Source organism: Mesocricetus auratus, unplaced genomic scaffold, assembly GCF_017639785.1.
Source record: "Mesocricetus auratus isolate SY011 unplaced genomic scaffold, BCM_Maur_2.0 Super-Scaffold_100033, whole genome shotgun sequence".
Lineage (NCBI taxonomy): Eukaryota > Metazoa > Chordata > Mammalia > Rodentia > Cricetidae > Mesocricetus > Mesocricetus auratus.
This window is the reverse complement of record NW_024429213.1, coordinates 6,250,113-6,260,834: the sequence shown is the minus strand read 5'-3', so window position 1 is coordinate 6,260,834 and position 10,722 is coordinate 6,250,113.

Below are 10,722 nucleotides of genomic sequence, written 5' to 3'. Positions count from 1 at the left end.
CATTAAGATGAGGGTCTCTGTGCTCTCATTAGGTGAGGTCAGGCCAGCTGTTTCTCCCTCTTTGATCATCTCATGTCCTCCACAACTGGATTCCGGGAGTATGGCTCAGTGTTTAGCTGTGGGTCCCTGTTTCTGCTTTGATCAACTACTGGATGAAGGCTCTAGGAGTGGTATCCAAAGTAGTCTGTTGCAGGATTCCTGCCTGGGTCTCGTAGCCGCTTTAGTCCCCAAATAACACAGGGGACACTATATTAATTATAATGCTGTTGGCAGTTTGCTTGGTTTCTTATCAGCTAACTCTGACTTAATTATTAACTGCTAATCTGAGTATTTCCATGCTGCCAACGGTGCTTTATTCATTAACCAAAGAGAGACATATACACAGAAGAACTTCTCCCATAATCTCCTTTTCTGTCTAAATAAAAAGTAAGGTTTTAACATTAGCATAGTAAAATATATAACAAGGCAGTTATTAAGCAAGAACTATAAATGCAATATTTAGTCCATTAACATTTAGCAAAATTTAAAGGAAGTTTTTTATCATCTATCCTATCTGTGTGAGTCTACAGTCTTACATGTAGCTCATCTTTTATCACAGCTAAGAAAAACTATAACTGTAACTATCTGTCTTCAGTTCCACCAAGGCCACAGAAGGATAATATATAAACACTAGAATTGACAGAAACATCTCACTACCTGGACAGTCTCCTGAAGTTCCTCTGTAATGTTGGGGCATCGATCTTCAGCCCATAGGCCACAGTGTGTCTGGCAGACTTCTCAGCAAAGCAGGAAATTTTAAACTGTCCATCTGCATCGGCCATTTGTCAGTCATTTTTCTGTGTCTTGCAGAATCTCTGGCCAGCTTTTCTATGAATCACAAACCCTTTAGGGCTGTCCCATCAAGTTTAGCAGTTATTTTTCCTGTGGGTCCTGCATGTAAAGTCTATCAAAGTAAAGGCAAGAGAATTTTCTTGCCCAAATGGCTAATCTTGCCATGTTGAAAGCAAACTCCATAACCAGTTTCTTCGATGCCAACCTTCCTCTCAGACATAACTGGTGTTTCAGGAGTAGTTGTGTCTCACTATCATGAGAAACCCTAAACTATTTAAATGCCATATATTTTGTAGGTCTTTGAAAGGTTTGAAGAATATCTATCCATCTCAAATATATCTGTGTATATCTAGGAAACCTAACTAACCAAACTATAAGTTCTAACTATTATAGGTGACTATATGCAATCTGTATTTAATTATGCATTACATTTTAAAAGATAAATATAAACACAATACTTAAACAGGAGGAGAACTATACATATCACAAAACTGACTTTAAATTTAAATGAATAAATGAAAATCCATACCAATACAAAGTATTTGTTTTTAGACCATAATCTCCATTTTACCTTTAAAAGAGATTGATTGTGATCATTAACCATTTATAGCCAACACCATTTAAATGAAAGCAAAAGTTTATGAACAGTATTTGGGAATTTCAGCGTTGTTCATTCCAGATTGCTTCCTGCTTGTTGAGGGCACCATCCATACCATGGGGATCATGGCAAAAATCTGGCTAAGTCCTTGGTTTTGTAGTCTTCTCAATTGCATCATCTTAGCTGTTTTATATGTTAAATCTCTTAGTATACTATTTCTGGGAGTCTTGCTTCATCACATATATTAGTCTGGAAGAAATCTAAAGCTTTTCATTTTCTGTGGAAACACAAACAAAAACTTTTCCCCAAGTAACCTGTCCTTATATTTAAATTTCAAAGTCAAAGCATTTTTAAGATATATACGTTGGATTAATTCAGTAGCATTTGTTTTAGCAGTTGTTGCTACTTCCTTAGCAGTCACACAATTCAGAGACAACACAATAGCATACAGCAGCCAGACCGTCTTTGAATGTTTCATCTTTACATTGCTTTTTTTTATTACTCTCTTACTTTTACTTTTATATTTTTTTTCTCTGAGACAGGGCTTCTCTGTGGAAATCTGTCTGCCTTTTTCTCTGGAAAGCTGGGATTAAAGGTGTGTGTTCCACCACCACCCAGCCAATTTCCTGTTTCTTTTACTCTCCCAAGCCTGCATATATATTTTAAACACACTATAAACCTTTTAGAGGTTTTATTTTATCTGAATCTGACTTTACTGTAAATCTTTATATTTTTTCTGACTGTGTATCTTTTATCTGCTAAGAGCTACAGCTGTTTTAACTATTGTCTTTCCAAGATGGCAGGTGTAAGTTTACAGTCAGCATTGGCCATGCAAGTCTCTGCTTGTCTCTAACAAAACATAGTCCACCTGAGAAAATGTTGCTACCAGGAAGCTGTGTTTGACTCTTTTCTTTTGATTGTAAAATCCCTTTTTAAGATTTTGTGAAGTTTTAAGAGGAAGTTCTTAATACTCACGTCGTTGGTGCCATATTGTTTTGGGATTCTTGCCTGGGTCCCATCACTGCTTTAGCCCCCAAATAACACACAAGACACTATATTAATTATAATGCTGTTGGCCATTTTCTTGGTTTCTTTTTGGCTAGCTCTGACTTAATAATTAACCCATAACTACTAATCTGAGCATTTCCACGTGATCTTTGCTTAGTGGAGAAAAGGGTTTGGACCCCTTCCTTCTCCTGCATCCTACATCATGACTGACTGTGCCTCTGTTTCCCAGAATCCTCCTCACCTCCTAGTCCCACCTACCTTGCTTCCCTATTGGCCAACAGTGTTTTATTTAATCAATCAATAAGACAACATACACACAAAAGGACTTCCTCCATCAGTCATCAATCTCATTATAGAGGAAGGACATCAAAGGCAGAGTCTCCCCCACTGCATAGATTCTTAGTTGGGATCATCCCTGTGGATCCCCAAACCTATACTGATTCCCTCTATCAGGGCATCTCCTTTCTTGCCCTCCACTATTCCTCCCCTGTCTCAGTCCTCCTGCTCTCCTCCCCACTTCACCTTATTCCCCTCTCCCCTTCCCACCTCCCTCATCTCCCCACCCCCATCCCATTGCTCCCAATTTGCTCAGGGGTTCTTACACCCCTCCTCTTCTTCAGGGAACCATACCTCATTCTTTTGCGGTCCTCCTTGTTTCCTAGCTCCTCTGGCAATGTGGATTGTAGGCTGGTAATCCTTTGCTCTATGTCCAAAATCCATATATGAGTGAGTACACGCCATGTTTGCCTTTTTGTGACTGTGGTACCTGGCTCAGGATGGTTTCTTTTAGTTCCATCAATTTGCCTGTGAATTTCAAGATTCCATTGTTTTTTTTTCTGCTGAGTACTAATCCATTGTGTAAATGTGCCACATTTTCTCTATCCATTTTTCAGGTGAGGGACATCTAGGTTGCTTCCAGGTTCTGTCTATTACAAACAATGCTGCTATGAACATAATTGAACATATGTCCTTGTTATATGAATGTGCATTCTTTGGGTATATGCCCAGCAGAGGAATTGTTAGATATTAAAGTAGACTGATTCCCATTTTCCTGAGAAACTGCCATAATGATTTCCAAAGTGGTCATACAAGTTTGCACTCCCACCAGTAATGGAAGAGTTTCCTCTTTCTCCAGATCGTCTCCAGCATAGATTGTCATTGGTGTTTTTGATTTTAGCCATTCTGACTGGTGTAAGATGATATCTCAGAGTTGTTTTGAGTTTCATTTCCATAATGGCTAAGGATGTTGAAATCTTTATTAAGTGTCTGTCAGCCATTTTATTTTCCTCTATTGAAAATTCTCTATTTATTTCTGCACCCTACTTTTTAATTGGATTGTTTGGTGCTATGGTGGTTAGCTTCTTGTATTCATTGCATATTTTGGAAATCAGACCTCTGTCAGATGTGGGGTTGGTAAATACATTTTCCCGTTCTGTGGACTTCCATTTTGTCTTGCTGATTGTGTCCTTTGCCTTGCAGAAGCTTCTCAGTTTCAGTCCCATTTATTAATTGTCTATCTCAATGTCTGTGCTATTGGTGTTGTGTTCAGGAAGCATTTTCCTGTACAAATTTATTAAAAGATACCTACCACTTTCTCTTCTAAGAGCTTCAGTGTAGCTGGATGTATGTTGAAGTTTTTGATGCATTTGGATTTAAGTTTTGTTCATGGCAATAGATATGGATCTATCTGCAACCATCTGCATCTCCACATCCAGTTATGCCAGTACAACTTGTTGAAGGTGCTTTCTTTTTCCATTGTATAATTGTAGCTTCAGTGTCAAAAATCAGGTGTTGGTAGGTGTGTGGGTTAATATCAGGGTTTTCAATTCAATTCCTTTGGTCTACCTGTATAATTTTGTGTCAATACCAAGCTGGTTTCAGAGCTATAACTATAATAGAGCTGGAAGTCAGGAATGGTGATGCCACTGGAAGTTCCTTTATTGTACAGGGTTGTTTTGGCTATCCTGGTTTTTTTCATATAAAGTTGAATGTTATTCTTTCAAGTTCTGTGAAGAATTGTGTTGGTATATTGATGGGGATTGCATTGAATCTGTAGATTGCTTTAGGCAAGATTGCCATTTTTACTATGTTGATCTTCCCTATCCAAGAGCATGGGAGATCTTTCAATTTTCTGGCATCTTCTTTGATTTCTTTCTTTAGGGATTCAAACTTCTTACTTTACAGGTCTTTCACTTGTTTGTTTAACATTACCCCAAGATATTGTATGTTTTTTGTGGCTATTACAAAGGGTGTGTTTCCTCTGATTCCTTCTCAGCGCAAGTTTATATCTGTATATAGTAGGGCTACTGATTTTTTTTAGTTAATTTTGTATTGTCCCACTTGCTGAAGGTGTTTTTTCAGCTGTAGGAGTTTGCTGTTAGAGTTTCTCAGGTCATTTATGAAAACTATCATAGTGAATGTTTGACTTCTTTCTTTCAAATATGTAACCCCTTGATCTCCTTTTGTTGTCATATTGCTCTAGCTAGAACTTCAAGCACAATAGTGAAGAGATATGGAGAGCGTGGATAACCTTGAGTTGTTCCTGATTTTAGAGGAATCACATTTAGTTTCTCCTCATTTAGTTTGGTGTTGGCTGTTGGTTTGCTGTATATTGCTTTTATCATGTTTAAGTATGTTTCTGTTTTTCCTGATGTCTCCAAGACCTTTATAACGAAGGGATGTTAGATTTTGTCACAGGCCTTTTCAGCATGAAGTGAGATGATCATGTGTATTTTCTTTTCCATTTTGTTTATATGTTAGATTATATTAATGGATTTTCATATGTTGAATGATCCCTGCATGTCTGGGATGAATCATACTTGATCATGGTGGATGATTTTTCTCATATGTTCTCAGATTTGATTTGCCAATATTTTTGTATAAATTTTAATGAGGGATATTGTTTTGTAGTTCTCATTCTTAGTTGTGTCTTTGTGTGGCTTGTGTACCAAGGTAATTGTATCCTTGTAAAAAGAGTTTGTAATGTCCCTTTTGCTTCTATTGTGTGGAACAATTTGACTAGTATTGCTGGTATTATCTCTTCTTTCAATTTCTGTTAGAATTCTGCACCAAAACCATCTAGCCCTGGGCTTTTTTAGTTGGAAGACTTTTGATGACTGCTTCTATTTCATTAGGGGTTATAGGTTGATTTAAGTTGCTTATCTCTTCTTGATTAAATTTTGCTAAGTGATATCTATCCAGAAAATTGTCCATTTCCTTTAGATTTTCAAATTTTTTGGATTATAGGTTTCCAAAGTATGACATGATGATTCTCTGTATTTCCTCAGTGTCTGTTGTTATGTCTCCCTTTTCATTTCTGATTTTGTTAATTAGCATGTGCTCTCTCTGCATTTAGTTAGTTCGGATAAACAATTGTCTATCTTGAGGATTTTCTCAAAGAACTAACTCTTTCTTTCACTTATTCTTTGTAATGTTTTCCTAGTTTCTACTTTATTGATTTCAGCCCTCAGTTTGTCTATTCCCAGCTATCTACTCCTCCAGGGTGAGTTTGCTTGTTTTTGTTTGAGAGATTTTAATTGCATTGTTAATTCTCTAATGTGACTATTGTCCAGTTTCTTCATGTGGGAAGTTGATGTTATGAACTTTCCTCTTAGCACTGCTTTCAAAGTGTCCCATAAGTTTGGGTATATTGTGTCTTCATTCTCATCAAATTTCATGAAGTCTTTAATTTCTTTTTTTATATATTCCCTGGAATGGTGCATTGTGCATTTTTCAATTTCAATGAGTATGGAAGGTTTCTGCAACTAGTGATGTTGTTGAATGCTAACTTTAAACCATGGTGGTCTGATAAGATACAGGATGTTACTCCAATTTTTTTCTATCTATGGAGGTTTGTTATGTTGCTGAGTATGTGGTCAATTTTAGAGGTTTCATGTACTGAGAAGAATGTATATTCTTTTGGGTTTGGATGGAATGGTCTATAGATGTCTGTTTATTCCAATTGAGTAATAACTTATGTTAGTTCTTTTGTTTCTTTGTTAAGTTTCTATCTGGTGGTCCTATCTTGTGGCAAGAGTTGGGTGTTGAAGTCTCCCTCTATAACTGTGTGTGGTCTCATGTGTGCTTTGAGTTTTAGTAATGTTTCTTTTATGAACCCAGACACCTTTGTATTTGGAGCATATATATCCAGAATTGAGACTTCATCTTGATGGATTTTTCCTGTTATGAATATGAAATATCCTTCTTCATATCTTTTCATTGATCTTAGTTTGAAGTGTAATTTTTTTAGATATTAAGATTACTCTACCAACTTGTTTCTGGGGTCCATTTGATTGGAAAATCTTTTCCTGACCCTTTATTCTGAGGTAACATCTGCCTTTGGCATTGAGATTTGTTTCTTGCATGCAGCAAAAGCATGGATTCTATCTTCATATCCATTCTGTTAGCCTATATCATTTTATAAACAAGTTAAGACCATTGACATTGAGGGATATTAATTATCATGTGTTTGTTGATTCTTGTTTGTTTTTGGTTTGTTGGTGGTAGTGTTATTATGTGCTGATTTCCCCTCCTTTTTTCTTCTTTTTTTCTGTCTGAGTCATTTATTTAATTTTTAATTTAAATTAGAAACAAGCTTGCTTCACATGTCAATCCATGCTACCTCTCCCTCCCCTCCTCTCCTGTCTCCTTCAACCAACCACCAACCCCACTCCACTCTCCAGGGAGGGTGAGGCCATTCATGGGGCATCTCCAAAGTTGGTCTTATCATCTGGGGCAGTGCCTAGGCACTCCCCAATGTGTCAGGTCTGAGACAGCATTCCTTCATGTGGAATGGGATCCTAAAGTCCATCTGAATGCCAGGGATAGATGCTGATCTATTGCCCCAAAGAATGCTGAGGCCTCCTCACTGACACCCATATTCATGGGGTCTGGATCAGTCCCATGCTGACCTCTCAACTATCAGTCTGAGGAACGTGAACTCCCACTTGTTCAGGTCAGCTGTTTCTGTGGGTTTCAACTGTCAAGTCTTAACCCCTTTGCTCATCACACCTCCCTCTCTGCAACTGTGTTCCAGGAGTTCGTTCTGTGTTTAGCTGTGGGTGTCTGCCTCTGCTTCCTTCAGCCACAGGATGGCATACAAGAAAGTCATCAATCACATAATTGGGGAAGGGCATTCAAGGTAGACTTTCCTATATTGCTTAGAGTGACAGTTGATGTTATCCTTGTAGGTCTCTGTACATCTCACTAGTGACAGATCTCTCTTCACACCTTTAATGGCTCCCTCTACTATGTTATTTCTTATCCCGCTCTTCTTTATTCTTCCCCTGACTCAAACTTCCTGCTTAACCCTGTATTTCTCCCAGCTTCTGCTCCCTCCAACCATGCTCCCAAACCCCTCAGAAGATTCTGTGTTGATCCCCTTCTTTTGGGTACCATATATATCTCTCTTAGGGTCCTCTCTGTTTTCCAGACTCTCTGGCTGTGGGATTGTGGTCTGGCACACCCATTTCATGCTTAAAGTCCATATATGAGTGAGGACATACCATGCTTGTCTTTTTGTGACTGGGTTACCTCAGTCAGGATGGTTTCTTCTAGTGCCATCTATTTGCCTGCAAATTTCAAGATTCTATTTTTTTCTGCTGAGTATTACACTATTGTTTAAATGTACAACATTTTCTTTATTCATTCTTCAGCTGACAGGCATTTAGGTTGCTTCCAGATTCTGGCTATTACAAATAGTGCTGCTGTGAACATAGTGGGACAGATGTCCTTGTTGTATGAATGTGCCTCTTCTGGGTATATGCATAAGAGTGGAATTACTGGGTCATTTGGTAGACTGGTTCTCATTTTCCTGTGGAAACTCCAAACTGATTTCCAACGTGGCTCTATGAGTTGGTACTCCCACCAGCAGTGAAAGGGTGTTCCCCTATCCTCATATCCTCTCCAGCATAAATTGTCATTGGTGTTTTTGATTTTAGCCATTCTGACAGGAATAAGATGGTATGTCAGTGTTGTTTTGATTTGTATTTCCCTGATGGCTAAAGGTGTTGAGAACTTTCTCAAGTGTCTCTCTGGCATTTTAGACAACTCTATTATGAATTCTCTAGTTCTATAACCCAATTTTTCATTAGATCCTTTGGTGTTTTGGAGACTTGCTTCATGAGTTCTTTGTAAATTTTGGAGATCAGCCCTCTGTCAGTTGTGGGGTTAGTGAATATCTTTTCCAATTCTGTGGACTGCCTTTTTTGTCTTGTTGACTGTGTCCTTTGCCTTACAGAAGCTTCTCAGGTTCAGATAGTCCCATTTGTTAATTATTGATCTCAGTGTGTGTGCTATTGGAGTTATGTTCAGGAAGCTGTCTCCTGTACCAATTCGTTCAAGAGTACCTTCTACTTTCTCTTCTAATAGGTTCAGTGTGGCTGGATTTATGTTGAGGTCTTTGACCCATTTGCATTGTTCTACATGTCAGCTTCCAGTTGTGCCAGCACCATTTGTTGAAGATGCTGTCTTTTTCCCATTGTATAATTTTAGCTTCATTGTCAAAAATCAAGTGTTCATAGGTGCCTGGGTTAATATCAGGGTTTTCAATTTGATTCCATTGGTCTACCTGACTATTTTTGTGCCAATATCAAGCTATTTTCAGGACTAAGTCAAGGATGGTGATGCCTCCTGATGTTCCTTTATTTTACCGGATTGTTTTGGCTATCCTGGGTCTTTTATTTTTCCATATAAAGTTGAGTCTTGTTCTTTCAAGGTTTGTGAACAATTGTGTCAGAATTTTGATGGGGATTGTATTGATTCCTTAGATACCATTTTTACTTTGTTGATTCTAGCAATTCAAGAGCATGTGGGATATTTTCATTGAAGCATATATCATGGTGTGTAGGGAGTGATTTTACCCATGTGGGAGTGTTCACGTGTATGTAGAATGTATGGTGGTAAATAAAGCCAGGGGGAGGGGACTCTCACACTTGGGGTTTTGGTTTCCTACCTGGAGAGCAGCTGTGACCATTTGTTCCCGGATTTCTTGGTGTTCAAGTGATTTCTTTTTCAATACCTATCTTAGGATATCCCCTTTTGTGTAGTTTAATATTTCTACATTATCTGATGACAGAAATAAGATCATGAATTTCAATGTAGAATGACAAAAGCTTAAAAGTGATTTTAGAAACAAAAGAACAGAGATAAACATGGCTTCTTGGTAGCAGCATTTTCTCAGATGGGCTCTGTTTTGCTAGAGACAAGCAGAGACTTCTATGGCCAGTATGGTAAACATACACCAGCCATCTTGGAAAAACCACAGTTTAAATAGCCACAGTTTTTAGCAGATAAGGCATGTGGCCAGAAACAAATAAAGATTTACAGTAAAGTCAGATTCAGATATTGAGAAACCTCTAAAGGTTTACTGTGTGTTTAAAAGATTATGTAGGCTTAATAGCAAAAAAGAAACTGGGTAGTGGTAAAAGAAATATGGAAGCTGGTTGTGGTGGCAAACGCCAGTAGGATTTGCCGCAGAGGCAGAGGCAGGCAGATTTCCAGAGAAATCCTGTCTCAGAGAAAGTAAATAAATAAATAAATAAAAGTAAAAGATGTAGAGTAAAATAAGCCATGTAAAGATGGAAAATACAGAGAGAGTCTGGATACTGTATTCTATTGTGTTTTTCAGTTTTTCAATTACTAAAGAATGAAGGACTACTAAAGCACACTTGATTATAAATGTTGTTAAATTAATTCAACTTATATCTTTTGTAAATGCTTTGACTTCTAAATTTAAATATAAGGACAGGTTAGTTGGAAAAAGAGTTTTTGTTTATGTTTCCACAAAAACTAAAAAGCTGTGGATTCCTTCCAGGCTTCTGTGGTTTGATGAAGCAAGACCTCCTAAAGCAATGTCCCAGGCAGTCCAACATCTAAAACAGCTGAGATGATACAGCCTTAAGGACTACAAAAAACAAGGACTTGCCAGGTTACTGAGTTTTGTCATAATCCCTATGGTATGGACAGCATCCCCACCCAACAGGAAACAGTTTTAAATGAGCAACGTCCAAATTCCCAAATATTGTTTAAATGTATATTTTCATTTATACAGGGCTGATTATAAATGGTAATGATCACACTCACTCTTTCTAAAGGGAAAAAATGGAGATATGATATAGAAATAAATACTTAGTCTTGGAATGGATTTTCATTTATTGATACAAATAAAGGTCAATTTAGGCAGTCCAACATCTAAAACAGCTGAGATGATACAGCCTTAAGGACTACAGAAAACAAGGACTTGCCAGGTTACTGAGTTTTGTCATAATCCCTATGGTATGGACAGC